Raw genomic sequence first — 16847 nt, forward strand, 5'->3', positions numbered from 1 at the left:
GACAGAAGCAGGATCCGTCTGTAGGGTAAATATTCCTGCCAACTTACCACAAAGTTGTCACAAAGTTGAGAGAGTCAGTAATCATAGTGCGTTTCCTGTTTTAAATACAAGTTAAGAAATGCCTGCAATATTGCAGTCTGTTAACTTAAAAAAAAAAAAAATCACACACAAAAATCTTTGAACCCAGAATAGATGGTGAGCAACAATGACTGCCATTTGGTGAGCACTTAGGAGGTGTCAAGCTTATGTACTGTCTTGTTAATTTCACAAATCCTTGTAATAATTATTTAAAGTGGGTATTAGGAAATCCTATTAAACATAAGAAATGAAAGTGAGAGAAGTCAATAATAAATTTGTCTGAGGCCACATAGTCAATACATTGGAGAGCTAATTTTGGAGCCAGTTTGCGCAATTTTGGAAGGCATTAAATTCTTATTAAAACCTGTACGTGTCCAGAAGATTGGTAGGTAATTGAATGGAATGGTGGTAACTTAGGCCAAAGTTATAATACTTTATTACCATGGGCGTGTTGGAAGACACTGGAAGAATGGCTCCAAGTGTGCTTTAGGGAATTCTGGAGTTCCCTAAAACGCTTTCCTGTGGTCAGCAAGTGAAAACTACTTTCATTCTAATTTGAGACATTATGTGTCTCTCCCGGTATGTTGACATTCACGCTGTTGGTGTACAAGTAATGGTAGGCAAAGCTGCTGCCATCACCTGAACCAGGGTAGTGGTACAAGACTCTACTAGTGGTCAGTGTGGTCTTTATCATCGAGGATTCACAGATAAGAAGAAAATAAAGCCAGATCCACTTAAGAGTGTCTTGATCTTGATGAATGACTAGAAATTATTCAGTTTATTAAAATTTGACCCTTGAGAACACATCTTATTAGTGTAATATATGGCAAAACAGGAAATGCTTTTCTAGACGAAAAGCATTTGTGTACTTGTATGAGTTGAGTAACAGGCAAAGATATCTCCCCCTAAATATGTCCATGCCCTGATCCTGGGAACCTGTGTCTATATTACTTTATTTGTCAAAAGTAAATTCCAAATGTGTTTATGTTTCAGGCCTTTGAGATGGGAAGATGATCCTGGGTTGTCCAAGTAAGACTTCCCTCATTACATGGGTCCTGATTAGGGAAAGAGGAAGGTAGAAGAGGAGGTTGGAGAGACAGAGCCACTATTACTGGCTTTCAAAATAGACCAACAGGGCCATAAGGCAGGGAATTCAGAGGCCCCTAGAAATTGGGAACATCCCTCTGGTGACAACTAGAAAGAAAATGGACACCTCAGTCATACAACCATAAGGAAATCTGTTCTTCCTTAGAGACTTTGATGAGGATTACAGTCTGCCATGACTCTCAGGCTGGTGAGACTGGACTGGACTCTGACCCACAGAATTGCAAGATAATGAATGAAATTTGTGCCAGTTCATTAGCATAGTGACAGAAAACTAATACATGTGAGCTGAACAAGCCATTATTTCATGGAACATTTTTATTTGAAAGAGTGACTCATAACAAAATATGGTTAGTCAGTCTTTGGCAGACATTTTCTTGAAAATGAACAAAGTAATCTTGCCACGTCAAGGAAAACAACTGGTAGCATTTAGAATTTTGGAAAATCTTGCATTTGCCACTGCGAGTTTGATAGCTTGCCAATACTGAAGACTTGATGTGATTGGTGGTATATTAACCTCTGTGATATTTTGATAATGTTTTATAAAATCTGACAAAATTTGTACAACTGAGAGAACCAGTATTTTCCAAGAGACCAATGCATGAGTTACAAAGCCATGCATTGTCAAAACATCCATTTGAAGTGCAAGACCACGAAATGGATTTTAATGGAAAAGAATCAAGAAGGTTCACGGATACAGTTTAAAACTTCACATTGCCACAAACCTTTGAGAAACTATCACTTGTTGAGTTTGGGGATTGTATCAGTGAGAATATTTACCATTGTCTGAAAGGGCTCCTAAAAGACTGCTGTTTCCATTTCTGTATATTTCTCTCAGGCTGGACTTTCTTTGTATCATGACATTGGTTGCAGAAACAGATAATCCAACTGCCTTTTATTAACTTGGACCTTAAAGAGATTTGCAAAAATGTGAAATAATAAGCCTTTCACTAATTTTTTGCTTTGAGAAATGAAGCTATTTTATAAAAATAACTTTTTACGTCATGTGTAATGAATTATTATCTTACTATTTAAACATTTCTCACTTTGAATTTCTAAATTGGTAAATATTGTAGATATAGTTACACATAGAAAAACTCTAAGGGATTGTCAACAATTTTGAAAAGTGGGAATTGTTCTGGAAAGCACCATAAAGGTTGACGATGAAGATCTAAATTATTGCCATGGAAAAATACACAAGCCATGTTTTCAAACACAAAGTTGCTCATAAGGCTATATGTTTAGAATGACACTCTTTATTAAAAAATTTGTGCTTGTATTAACTATTTTAATACTGGGAGATATGTAGAGGATTGTTTTCTAAAATTTAGGTGAGTTTTCTATGGGTATTTTCTTATTTGTTGTTATGGTCCCTTTTGTTTTAAAATGTACATTGAAGAGAACAACAAAGCTATATTAAAAATGACATCTTCATGAAACTCTTGTGGTAAAAAGTGTAGGAACTTGAAAGAAAATTACATCTTATTATTTTATAACATTTGTCATTTTTATAAAAAGTGTGTAACATTGCTCTTAAAAACTGTTCTTATAGTGTATTATTTTGTAGAGATCCCAGATAATAGCTAGGATTTTTGGTTCAAATTTATTTCCCTGTACTTTAATGTGGTAGTTTGAATGGATGTGTTTAAAATGTCATTGGTAGCTTGATCCTATAGGGTTTTTTTTGTGGTGCTGGAGTTTGAACTCAGGACTTCACATTTGCTAGGTAGGCATTCTACTGCTTAATTTATGCTCCCAGCCCCTTTTGTTCCTATTATTTCTTAGATAAGGCCTTGAGTTTTGTCCAGTTTTGGCTTAGACCTGGTTCCTACTATTTTATACTTCTTGGGATGATGGCACATACCACCATGCCTGGCTGTTTGTTGAGATGGGGTCTTGTGAACTGTTTTGCCCAGGCTGACCTAGAACTGTGAGTCCTCCCAATCTCAGCCTCCCAAGTAGCTGACAGGTGTGAACCACTGGTGCCTGGTTTGACCTTGTAGATAGTGGTGAGGATACTTTATAATGTAGCCATGCATTACGAACTTTACCAATCCTTTTGTTTTCTGTTTAGTATTTATGAAATAAATAAGTACTGAATTAAACTGGTGATGCTTATGAAAATCCCATAAATTGTTCAAGGATATGAGGGCTTTAGGCACTGTCACAGAAATGCAGTATTTAATATCTAGTTTTGGTATGTTGACACAATCTTTGATTTCATCCCTCTCTCAAGATTGGAAAATGTCATATTCACTTTGTTGATTCAGTAAATGTGATTTTGCCAGTGAGTTAGGTAAATCTGCAGAATCTAGGACAGTTCCTTATCAGTAAATGAAGATAATACAATCACCTCAAAGGAGGTGAGGATTAAAGGAGATAAACAATACAAAACATTTAGAACAGAGCCTATTATATAACAAGTACTTGTAAAATGATTGCTGTTAACTAGAAAGAACTAGCAGTAAGTCCACAGTAAATATACTTTACAAAGACTAACTTTTCCAGATCTTGACTTACAAATTGTTCATGCTTTTCCATTAGCAGTGGTCATCCGAGTCTCTTTTTAGAGTTGGCACCTGCTTTTGGAGGTGAAGCTGTTAATTTGATGAGTACTACTTTCCCATATGAAAATACTCTGGGTTTGGGCCAACCTGGCTAGTATGAGCAGAACTACAAGCTCCTCGTTGAGTCTTTGCTTGCTTATTCATTTGTTCATTTATTTTGCAAACATTTTTTGAGCATGAGCCATGTGTTGGCCCTTGGGCTGGGAGTAGATAAAGAGGAATGAGACACATCTATGGGAGACAAAGACTCCATTGGGTGACTAAATATAGTGCAGTAAGTGCTCTGAGGGGGAAACTCTGGGTGTTGTGGGCGATTTGGAGGCGCTTATTGCGTTATGGGTTCTGGGGTTGGGCATGAGTTTGAAAGGGTCATGGAGGGAAGTTTCCCTGAGGAGAATGTGGGCAGAAGCGACCTCCCCTTAGCTGATGGCAGATAAGCTTTGTTCTTCAAAGTTTCTCTGCCTCTGAGTACAACTTGTCATCTTCTGGTATGCCCTAGAGGCCATTTCTATGGAAGATTTACTGTGACATTTTTTATGTGCTTCATATTCTATTCACTAGGCTCAAAGAGAGCATATGTAGTTACCCGCTATTTATAGTTAACTGAAAAATTTTTAGAAGATTTAATAAAGGGAAGGGAATTTCTGGAAAAAATTTCCTTGGGTTCTTTTAACTGTAAAATTCTTTAAAAATGTAAGAGTGATTTTTATTTATTACAGAGATGTTGAAGGAATAATCTTTCCCAAGTTCTGTCTTATTGAATCAGCCCATAAACGTTAGGGTAATCATACCAAAGCTGTTTAGCTGGTGTCTGTGTAAATAAATCTTTTGTTGATAATGAATTTTCAAATCTCTGAGCTCATTTTTTTTTTTGTACTTGCATTTTTTTTCTTAAACCATTTTTTTCTTCATCTTTTTGTATTTCCAAATTGAAATTTCAAGGGTCTGGAAAGTTACTGTCCAACTGATTTGATGCAGGGTGTCAGGAATGTCCAGAAAAGAGTATTGCTCACTAGGGACTTTTTTTGTAATTATGGAGTTTTATGAAAATCTAGGGATCAAGAAGAAGCCACAAAAGAATAATCATCCTTTTGTAATGATTTTGTATTTTTCATCTCTTTTTAAATTTTTATATATTTATTTATGTATTGGCAGTTCTGGTGTTCAAACTCAAGGCCTTGCACATTCTAGGCAAGTGCTATTACTGAGCTATGTCCCTGGTCCTGTACTATTTTTACATGCAGGTCATTTGAAAACCAGACAGTTGAAATCAGTTTCTAACCATTAATACAGACTTGATACACACTTGAATAATTAAGTTTTTAGTAAAATAAAAATTAAAAAACATATGATGAATGTTTATTATGCAAATTGGCATGTATGGAAAATAGAAGCAAAGGTCAAAGAATAAGGAGTAAAATTGTGTTCATAGATTTCATACTAACAAAATGCCACACACAACCCTGTATTGCTCTTTTAACATGTTAAAAATTATAATTTAGGACTTTGATATTTTTAAAGTAGCAAATCCCAAATAAGGGCTTTTATTTCTCAGAAGGGAAACTAAATGCAATAAATGGGTTCTAACAATTGGAATTATATCTTGCATGCTATTAATGTAGTATTGCATACTATTTTTATGTATTCATTGTGCCAACGGGGTTTTCCAGTGAACTCTTATTAGGCCTGGTTTATATCTCAATCAAACACCTGTAAGATGTTTTTGTAATTCAAATTCTTCAAGTCAAGCTATGAAATCCTGCAAGAACTTTTGTAAATGTCACAATGCACCCCCAATACAATAATAAAAATATTTTAAAAATGCAAAAAGTAAACAAATAAAATGTACAATAAAAAATTAAAAAATTATACTAAAAAAATTCAAACCACCACTGGCTTGATTGATGAGTGAAATCATACTTGAATGGTAGTAGAGTAAGTGAGTATTTTTAATTTTGGTCATCTTTCTTTGAGGACATGGTGTAACAGTACCCATGGGATAGTACAGTGTTATTTGAATCACATAATTGTTGAGTCTGGGCCTTTGTATTCCCATTGGACTTTTGTCTGCTCCCATTGGCTTTCAGGAACATTCTGAAACCTGCATTAAAGTCAATTGCTGAGATAATTCTAGAAACAAACCTAATGTTGGTAGAATCAGGAAGTAATTTCTGTTTCAGACTTGTTCAATAGTTTGGAGAACAGAGCCTACAAAGGTAGCAGATGGTCATAACTGGTACTCTTGTAGGGCTCCTGTCCTCATAAAAGGTGTATTTCCTGAAGAGAATTCATGGCATATTTGACATTTAGCTGCCTCACTCAGTTTGAAGTTTAAGGACCTCTGTTGTACTGCACAGTTTGTGAGATTTATTTAGCAGCTGGGTAGGAACTGGAAAACCCTACTGTGTTACACTGAAGGCATGCTGTTCCTACGTGAATAAGACAGCAAAATTTATGTTATGCATGGTGTATACTGCTCATGAAGACAGATGTATATAATATACTCCTCAAACAGTTAAAATGAAACACTATAGGCATTTCAACAAATGCCTATAGCTCTAATGCTCAACAAATTCTTATAACAGGATAAATGATAATTAAAAACATGATGCTGTTTCCTGTATTTGCCTGTGGGAATGTATTAAATATATATTTCCTAAACTGCAATGTAAGTAGAAATTTAATTTATTAATTCTGTTTATTAATTAATCACAATGCTTTGTGATTGCCTCTGGATAATAGGTACAGAAATATGCAAGTTGGAATAAGTTTTAGTTGTTTATTCGTGGTTCATTGCCCTACTGCTGTCAATACAGAAATGTAAAAGTTTACCTAAAGATCACCAGACTACCATTTTCTAGGAAAACATATTTAAATGTAAATCAGTATACAATAGAGATACCTGAACACCCAGATTTATTACAGCACTATTTATAACAGCCAAGCTGTGGAATTAGCCTAGGTGTCCACCAATAGATGAATGGATAAAGAAAATGTGATATACACAATAGAGTATTATTCAATCCCAAATAAGAATAAGATTTATGTCATCTGCAGGACAATGCATGGAATTAGAGATCATCATGTTAAATAAAATAAGCCAGATGGAAAAGATAAAAATCACATGTTTTCTCTCATCTGTGAAAGCTAGACCTTAAGAAAAAAATACAGAGGACTGTTGGGAGTAGGTCAGCAGGAGTGGAGAAGGCTAAAGGACAGGGTGATAGAGGTGATCTAAGTGCATTATATGCATTTCTGTAAATAGAATGATGAAACCCATTAAAATTGTAAAAGGGGAGAGGGAGCAAAGAAAGTAGCAGGGGTCTGAATATGAGTAAAGTACATCACACACGTGTGGAACTATCATAGTGAAACCTCTTGTACAATTAATACATGTTAATAAAGAGGAAAACAATTTTCTGATGGCATTGCCATCAGAAGCTCTTTGCTATCTTTGAGAGACAGTTCCATGACTGTCTTTGAGGTTTCGTCAGAACGTGTGTTCAGTCTGGGATAGTTTCCTGCAGCTTTGGGTTGACTAATTTTTTGTAGCCATTATACGATTTAAACACTTTGACTTACACATATCAGCAGCTTTTCTTTGTCAAAGAGCTTTGACTCATACTTTTTTGTCTATTGCATTGTTGCTAGCTATGACGAGAATATAAGTTGTGCCCATGTCTGTTCTCTGTTCTTTAGAAATAGAATTTCAAATGATGTACTTGGCCAATCAGGGTCAGTACTGCATTTCTCAGCTACTCTTGTTACTAGAGGTTCCTCTCGTTCTGGCCAGGAGGGTGTAAATAGATTGATTCTGGGACTGCTTCCTTAAGAAACCTTCCTAAGAGAGAGTCCAGTCTCTGTCTCTTTGTCTCTCTCATTCTGTGTGTGTGTGTGTGTGTATTGGGTGATCCCCTTTGTTCTCTATTCTCCTTGTTCTTTTTTTTTCTTCCTTATTTGTCCCTTCTTCAGATTCTGTTGCCTGGAATACATTTGCCAGTGTTTTGGATGATGGGGTCAAGAACCCCAAAAGAAGCAAGATAGAAGGAGCCTGAGTCTTTGATATTTAAGGATAATGAGTACCATAACAGCCACATACCACAAGGGCACTTTTATGTGGGGGAGAAATGAACTTCTGTTTTGTGTAGTCAGTTGCTGGTCTAGGTGTCAGTCATCATTGATGAACCAATCCCGATGATTAGGTTTCACAGGTTACATGTGCTATTGGCGGATTCCTTGACGAGTATATTTCTCACAGTATATTTCTTGTATACTAGTGAGGACTCTTAGAGGCAAGAGTGAAAACTGCCACTCACGAAGGGATCCTGGACTGGCCCCAGAATTGCAGGGGGCCAAGAGCTCATCAGCCACTCCTCCCAGGATGTCTGCACCCTACATCCGGTGACTCCACCCCACCCAGACCTCTTCCTTGCATATGTTGGTTTTAATTCTCTTTCCCCTTGGTTTCATTTTGTGTCACTGCAGACTGGCTCTCTCCAATGAAAGGATCTTGCCATCTGTGGTACCCCAGCAGCTGGAGGCCTCCCATGCAAAACAGTGGTGTCTCATATTATGTTGGAAAAATATTGGGAGTAACTCAAACTGACCTTGCTTGAGTCACTTACCATCTCTGTGTGTGTCCCCAGAGCAGCTTGAATTACGTGCCCTTTTTGTGCCTTTTCTTGTGAGGGGTGGGGAGATTGGACCAAGGGGAGGGTGCAAGGAATGGCAGTGTCCACTGAAACTATTTTTTCTAAATTACGGTGGGTGCTATGTAGACAACGTGCTGTCTATTATAGCTAAGTCATTCATAAATGATTTATAGTTAGAATAATTTATTCTTTCTTGAAAGTAGTTCATGTGTAAAACGAAAGTCAGGGCTGCTAGTTTGCTTTTAATTTGTTTTCTGACTTTGAAGTTGTGAAGTTTGACCAAACTACAGTTTGTCTAAATCCTTTGTTTGGGAACATTGACGAAATGAATTCTGGCCACATCATCACAGCATACAGGTTAATTACTAGTAACCACTGAGCGGATTTTCCTGATTTCTTTTATCTTCAGTCATGTTGCTTATAATGCTAACATTGAAACATTGCTATAATTGTTACTCCTTTTAATGTAGATATTAGAAAGTATTTTGGACATTAAATAATTAAGGATCAGAGAGCTGCTTTGACAATTAAAATTTGACAGTTATATGTTTGCAATACATAAAATTTGAGAAGTAAAAATGTCTTTTTTGGTAGGGCTTTGGTATACTGAATTGCCAAAGTTTACTTGAAATTTTAACAAATCTTAGAGAAAGAGCAATTAGTTGAAAGTTAATGGTGTCTCTGAATAGAGTTGAGTTGAGGGAGAGAGGAGATCTGTCTAGAAGTTGTGGGTACAGACAGTGGATAGGGCTTTATATGAACTGGGTAAAGGCTAGTACTGACAGTGTTCTCCTTCAGGTGTTTTTCAAGCAATGTGGTGACATTTCAGAGACCTCAAAGGTAGAGGTTTATTGCTTGTGGAAGTATATATTTATTAATCTGATTTCAAGTCAGATGTCTGTAAAGTACTTAGAAGTGTGTGTGTGTGTGTGTGTGTGTGTGTGTGTGTGTGTGTTTGTGTGTGTGTGTGTGTGTGTTTTCCCCCCAAGACTCTGAAAGTCTCAAGCCTTTCATTGTTTTCTGCAATCAAAGGTGACAGGAAAATCCTGTCCTTTGTGGAGTCACCTGAATTGTTATATGCTTTCCCTTGGTGTCATTTTGTCAGACCATAGAAGGGACTGAACAATGAAGAATACCTTTGAACAGCTTACACCAGCTCTTAGAATGCCTTTTCTGCTTAGAACCACTCCTAAGTGATGTTCACTATAGTCCCAAGTAGGAGAAAGGGATGGGGGCCCAGAAGGCAATTTTGGTGCATGATGTCAGAGTACTAATTTTTCATTCACTGGGAACAGTGAATCAGGCACATTCTATTGTGATGGCTGTTGTTTGCAGGAGTTTAATTCTGCTGTGAAGGTTGGAGACTGTCATATAGAGCTCCAACATGAATAGTTGGAGACCAGCGATGTTGTTTTGCCCTTGAGATGTGCCAACCCTGGGTCAGAGATCAGGCATCTGGTTGCTTGCTATTGCCCTTCCAGCCTATTTTTGGAGAGAGACAGTTGTGTGTTTTCTTTTTTATTCATGGGTGATGTGCAGTTAGGAGTTTTCTTCTTCAAAGAAGGGAGGCATAACCCCCCTTTAGTGATTAATAATGCTTATAAGCCACTGAAGTCTTTGAATAAATGTTTGAGAATGTTGTATGCCTTTCATTTGCAATGTCAAAAATCTGTTGTGATGGTATAAATATCTGAAGTAATATGGAAGGTCAGGACAAAAATAGGTTTCTGAGAAATGTGTGGCGTTTGTGTTTCCTGGTAATATTACAACTTTATCAACTGATCTCAGTGAGAGCTTATGGCATCCAGTTCCCTCTGGGCTTAGCCTTTACCCTTTACCCCTTTCCCAAGGCTCAGTCTATTGCACAACCAAGCCTTGCTCAAAAGTTTCTCTCCTTATGAGTTCAGACATTTCAGAAGTTAAAACTACTTACTGTCCAGTTTTAGTATTTTGTTTAATTGGCTTATACTTTTATATATTCCAATAAAGGAACCAGATACATTTCTATTATTATGCTTATTATGTTCTGTTTGAAAATATCTAACAGATTAAATATCAGATCCTGATTTTTCTGTATTCTAATTTTTGCAAGGTAGCTACTTACTTCTTATTTTATTGCCAAACTTGTCTGATCAGTTGAATTTCCAGTTAATTGACTTGTCTGTGGTTAATTATATGAACCTAAAATGAGAGCAGTGGTAATAATATTTTATAAGTAGTATCTTTTTGTTGATACTATATTTTTTGAAGTTCTTTTTTTAACTTAAACTAGTCCATGTGAGAAAGCTCCCTCTAGTGTTTGTTGGCGTACATAAAGATGGTATTGAACTGTATACTTTATGAGAATTGAGCACATAGTAGGACTAAATTGACAAATGGAGAGCATCCTGTTGAATAAATAGGTAGTAGAATGACCTCACGCTGTAAGTGTTTTGTGGTTGGGTAGAAAGATATGCTGCATTCAAAACCATAGAGCTCATAGTGCCAGATTTTTTTTTAAATGGCATTTATTTCTTAGATATTTCTCAGGTCCTTATTCTGTGTTATTATAATTAGAAAATGGAAAATAAACGTTCTTGGTTACACGTTTATGAGGAGTCTTACTTTCTTGCTTTGATGACTTTGATTCTTATTTTGCCCTGTAAATATCATATCTATATAAATGGCCATATCCAAGAAAAGAAGCAGAGTTATTTTTCACAAGTGGCATGATACTTTACAATCAAATCATGTTATTCTTATTTTGGTAAACAGCATTGTGGGTTTTGGCCTAAGTACATGCAAAATTTTCCCCAAGTTAACTCCTTATATCAATGTAACTTCCATAGGTTAGCTTTCAGTCTCATCCCAGGCAGGGAAAGCTGCTTACCTATATGGTTTCATTTCACGGTGCAAATCCCCTGTTCTGTATTGCCTTATTCCTGAGTCTCACGTAAGATATTTAAGATTTCTGGTTAAACCTTAGAGTTAAATGTAAACGCCCCCATGAAAGCTCAGAAAAGGTAGCCTGAAGTTCTATAGACATCTTCGCTTCACAAGTTCGCCTCCAGTTGCCCCGAATTAAATCTAATCTTTCACATTCAATACCCTGTTAGATCATCCTTCCCATCCTCAACTCAGCTCGTGTGCATACTTTTTGTTTTACAGAGGAAATTAAAGGGCTGGTGGAGAGGCTTAAGTGACAGAGCATCTGCTTAGCAAGCATGAGACCCTGACTTCAAACCCAGTACCACCAAAGAAAAACAAGAAAACAAAAACTTTGCTAGTTACAGAGGAAATTAAAATTAAAGCCGTGGGAGGAGAACGTTTGCCAACTCTCAACACCACATCTGCCTGCACCTGTGCCTTTATGGTCTTGCCTTTCTCTTTCAGATGAACCGTGTCTATCCCCAAGCTCGCTTCAGCCTTTTCTGTGTCACCTACTAAGGACATTTCTGCAGCAATTCTGCCTCCATTCTTGTGATGATCAATTTCCCCATCACCGTTGGACAGTCTGTATTGGAAGCCGTCCATTTCTTCCATCTCTCCTGCCATAATATGTTGCCTGTTCCTATTGCTTTGGATTTCATTCCTGAAATTCTCTTTTGAATGTACACTGGTAACGGTTTGCCTTGGCCCTTACTAAAACTTTTCTTGTCATAGTCACTTGTGATCTCATATTTGTTACAGCCTCCTTCTTGGAAAACTTTCTTCCTTGGCTTCGAGACTTTAGGATGCCATAAATCAGGTGGTTTTTATCCTTGGCTCTTGCTATATTTTCCCTTGTTCATGTCATTCTCTCTCTGTTTCTCTCTCTCTCTGTACTTGGGATTGAGCTCAAAGCCTCAAGCGCTCTACCATTTGAGCCACACCCCCAGGCCTTTTGCTTGCTTGCTTGTTTTTCAGATGGGAACTTACACTAACTTTGCTTGAGCTGGTCTTGAACTGTGATCCTTTTATCCTTGCCTCCTGAGTAGCTAGAATTACATGTGAATGTTACAGTTTTGCCTACATTGCTTTGAATTTAATTTAATGTTTCATGTTCAGTACCCTGTTACATCTTCCTCCCCATGCTCTCACCTTGTTCTTATCTTTTCATTTTCCAAACGGTAAGCATTATGACTCTCAGGGATTGGTCCTGGAGATACTTCTGTCTCCCTCTCTCTGGGTCATCTATATTCTTTTGCTGGACTCTTCTAATCTCATGACTGCTGATAACGTCCAGTTTTCTGTCTCAGCCCTGATCTCTCTCTGAGCTCTAGACGCACATATCTAACTGCCTACTGACATCTCAGTTGGATATCTGTAAACTGTTAAAAATTGTCCTGTCCTTAGCTAAGCTCCTGATCACTTAAGCCATCCCAGTCCCTTAATGTGTTTCATTATAGCTCCATTCTTCTAATTCCTCTGTCCTCAAACAATGAAGTCATCCAGGCCTCTTCTCCTACACCTCATATCAGATCTATCAGCAAGCCATGCTTCTGTACCTTTAAAATTATATCCAGAACTGGAGGTGTGGCTCATGTGGTAGTACTTGCTTTGCAAGCACAAAGCCCTGAGATCCAATCTCAGTACCACAAAAATTAAAAAAAAAAAAAAAAAGTATCCAGAAACTGGCTGCTGCTAGGCACCTCCATGGTGGTAACTCCTATGTGAGCCATCAATTACAGTGGCTAAACAGATCTTTTGAAAGCATAACTTAAATCTTATCATTTCTCCACTTAGCACCCTCCCAGTGTCTTTCTGTTTCAGGAAAAGTAAAAGCCAAAGCCCTTTGAAGGCCCAGCATGATGCTGACCTCCTGTGTCCCCCACAGTTGACCTAGTCCTTACTCCTCTGTGCACTCATTATATCCAGCCCCATGAGTTCCCTGAGTTTCTCCACACACCCGGGAATCCGTGCGTCAAGGCCACTGGACTTGACGTTCTGTTGGCCTGGAATATTCCTCCCCCAGATACGCATAGGGCTCAAGTCCTTCCTGACCTCAGATTTTTCCCAGATACCATCTTACACAGAGTCCTTTCTCTAAAACCGCAATGAAGACCCTCCAAATGTACCATCCTATCAAATTGTTCCCTTCCTTGCATATTTTTTCCCTTGGAATTTCCACTATCTAAAATCCTTGCTAATCTATTTATCTTGTTTATTATTTTTTCTCTCCTATTTCTCTTCTCCTTCTACATTTTAAATTTCATAGCAGGGATATTTATTTAGAAACAGATTCTTACTTCTTCAGTTCCCTTTCACAGCACAAATCAGAATTGTAAGGAAATATAGGCCCCAAAATGACCACGTGGAGAGGAGTGATCTGGCCAAGAGATTCTTTATTGCTGGGTGGGAGAGGGAGAGAGCAGAGAGAGCCAAGAGAGAGAGGGAGAGAGGGGCAGGGGCTTCAATACCCCTCAGTGGGACCCAGCATGATCTGATTGGTTAGCATCTTATGGGTCATGCTGATTGGAGGTTGGGGCAGAAGGAGGGTTCAAGCTAGACTTCATGCTGGACTGTGACCCTGGGAGGCAGGACTGTGACCCTGGAAAACAGGAGCTTAAGGGTGCAGTAAGAACTGAAACCTATCGGTGCCATTATTGCCAACAAGAATTATATTTTAGATTTAATTAAACATTATTGAATGTGTTCACTGTCGCAGCTCACTGTCAGGCATATTGCCATGTTTAATTCAACTTTTCCCAGCTTACCTCTGGTATTAACATTGTGATTTCCATTTTTCAGATGAAAAACCTGAGACTGAGAAGGGTATAGTGTTTTTTCTATACCAATAGTAGGTATCAGAGTGGGGTTTTAAATTCTATGTTTTATGCTTTTTTAATATGCCATCGAGATGGAATACTTCCTTTTTAAAATAACAATTTTGCTTTTGATGGGGAATTTGAAAACAACTCTTTGCCTATTCCTTCCACCATTGAACTTCTTACCACCTACCCCATCTGTCTTCTTGTGTTTATATTTCCCTCTAGCCCTGAACGAAGCTGTATCTCAGAAGATTCTAGTCTCTTAATCAAATCACATGATTCCCCAGGTATTTTTCCTGTGAATTACGGTGGTGTATTGTCTCTCTGATCACTGTTGCAATTTTCATGGTCATAGGTAAGAAAACATAGTCACCACTTCCAAAGAAGGATTTCAGTGCTTTGAGTGGTAACACAGAATGAGAAGAGAGAATTTGGTAGAAAGGTTAAGGAATTTGCTTTTGTTTGTGCTAACTCAGCGGGTATCAGGGAAGCAGCAGTGAGAGGAGTTGAACCCTAGATGGGTTTGGAGCAAAATGACTGAGGATATCTAAGAACTAAAGCCTGGTCTGAGAGGAAACTGTCTTGGTTGACGGCCAAGGGATCAAAAGCAAAGTGGCTTGTAGGACTCTGGTTTAAGTCACAGAGATACTGTACTCTGCTTTCTTTGGCCCCAAATAGTTGAGTCTTTTCTAATCTCATTATTTTCCTTTTTATTGGTTTAACTTTTTGTGTAAACAGTTTGTTTCTTCACGTGTAAAGAGAGAGGGGCCCGTGGTTTCAAGGGTACCTTTAGTTTTATAATCCTGTAATTTTAAAATCACTGCAGGAGAGGTCTGGGGTACGGGATGGTGACTCACACCTGTGGCTACTCAGGAAGCAGAGATCAGGAGGATCACAGTTAGAAGCCAGCCCTGGCTAATAGTTTGCAAGACTCTATCTCTGAGAAAAACCCAACACAAAACAGGGCTGGCTGAGTAGCTCAAGTGGTAGAGGCAGGCGTGAGGCCCTGTTCAAACTCTAGTACCACCCCCCCCAAATATAAATAAAGTTACTGTGTTATTCTAGTTTATTTTGAATATAGAATCAGTCAAAATTAATATTCATTTTACTGTGGAAAATCTACCTTAATAATGTTAACCAAAATAATTTTTAAACAAATGAAAATCTCTGGAGTACTTTAGGATGAAAGGTCAAATGAAGCTGAGTTGGCAGCACACAGCTGCAGCCCCTGCTACTCAGTAAGACTAGGTACTGAAGTAGGAGGATTGCTTGAGCCCAGGAGTTCAAGACCAGCCTAGGTAATATAGTGAGATCTCATCTAACAAAAACAAAGACAAACAAAACACACACACACACACACACACACACACACCCCTGCAACAAACAAAGGTTAAAATGAGATTGTCAGCCAGCCTCACCTCAACAATCCTGCAGCCTCACCCCTGCAACAAACAAAGGTTAAAATGAGATTGTCAGCCAGCCTCACCTCAACAATCCTGCAGCCTGGTTGTGCTTCCAAGACAATCTGGGCTGGAAAGATGGCTGGGAACAGCTAGTATTAACTTAATACAGATGAACTTTTAATGGTGTATATCCATATTTTCCATTATTTGAAGATGAGCTTTAAAAAAGTCCAGTAGAAATGATGGTATTAAATGATCAAATTACTCATTTCTCAACTTGCTGAATTTTACTTTGCAACATTATATTTTTAGCATCTTCCTGTTTTGCCTGGGTGGCTTATTATCTTGTTTCTTTTAAAAAACAGAATTATAAAGGAGATTTGCCTTTCTGCTAAAGGCATGCATTTCTCCCAAAACAAATACATCTTTCCCCCACTGTCTCAATGTCAGTGAAAGTACTTTAAATTGTTACTCCTGTTAGGCAGCTTTTTCGGTTTATTTGGAATGTTCTATAATGTTTTTCCTCAACTTTAATTTTTATACTTATTTAAATCCTGCTTTGCCTACTATAATTATAGTAAAAAGATTAACAATGAACCAAGCAGTTAAACTTTCATCAGTTGTAAAAGACTGACCCAATTGCTATTTTTTAGAATATATTTTAAAAAGTTTATTCTCACATTCATATTTGTATCTATTTTTAAAGATTTACCCAAGTTCATCAAAGTCCTGTGGGAAAAAAGGCATCATACTATATAGATTAGATTAATTTCTTACCCCTACAATTAGTATGTGCTGGACACTTGTGATTATTTAAACAGTGCAAGAAAAGAAATAGTCACCAAAAATAAAGTGTTTCTTGTTAAAGAAAGCTAAAGCTTTTGCTCTTTAGTCCTGAACAATCTGTGTTTTTCCTGATTGCAGACTCAGGAAATACTTAACTTTTGAAGCAATAACGGTCATTCATGGGAAGTCTCACAATTGGCTGTACAGTGATAGTGTGGACTTTCACAAGTGCAGTGAACTGCTGGCTTATTTAGAGCAAAAGAGAACTTCTTAAGTTTTAGAAAGGGCTAAAACTGAGGATGACATCAGTTTGACATATCCAGTGCTCTTTGTGTAAGACGACAATATTCAACTGGCTTCCTGATCAAAGGTATCTTTCCTCTTTTTTTTTTTTGCTATCCAGGTTTTTTTCTTCTGTGTATGCATCAGCCTTTAAACATGGAAGTTGTAAAAGTTGTTTTCTTTTGAAGTCAGGTGAAATATAGTTTTAAAAATACGAATGAGTTTGTTGGAAAAATGTGATAGGTA

The 16847-nt window shown here is 37.6% G+C and overlaps 1 protein-coding gene across 5 annotated transcripts in view; it reads left to right on the top strand.

Annotated features, from left to right (window-relative positions):
* Positions 1-16847, top strand: part of Tbc1d4 (TBC1 domain family member 4) — a 178192-nt gene that overhangs the window by 84099 nt on the left and 77246 nt on the right. Inside the window, exon 1 of one of the 5 annotated variants that reach the window (XM_074043226.1) lies at positions 16539-16689. The exons of the other annotated variants lie outside the window; for them this stretch is intronic. The gene's annotated coding sequence lies outside the window, so the exon portion shown is untranslated. Of the gene's footprint in view, positions 1-16538; positions 16690-16847 lie in introns of those variants that run through there. 5 annotated transcript variants of the gene reach the window in all.

Source organism: Castor canadensis, chromosome 10 (assembly GCF_047511655.1).
Source record: "Castor canadensis chromosome 10, mCasCan1.hap1v2, whole genome shotgun sequence".
NCBI classification, from domain to species: domain Eukaryota; kingdom Metazoa; phylum Chordata; class Mammalia; order Rodentia; family Castoridae; genus Castor; species Castor canadensis.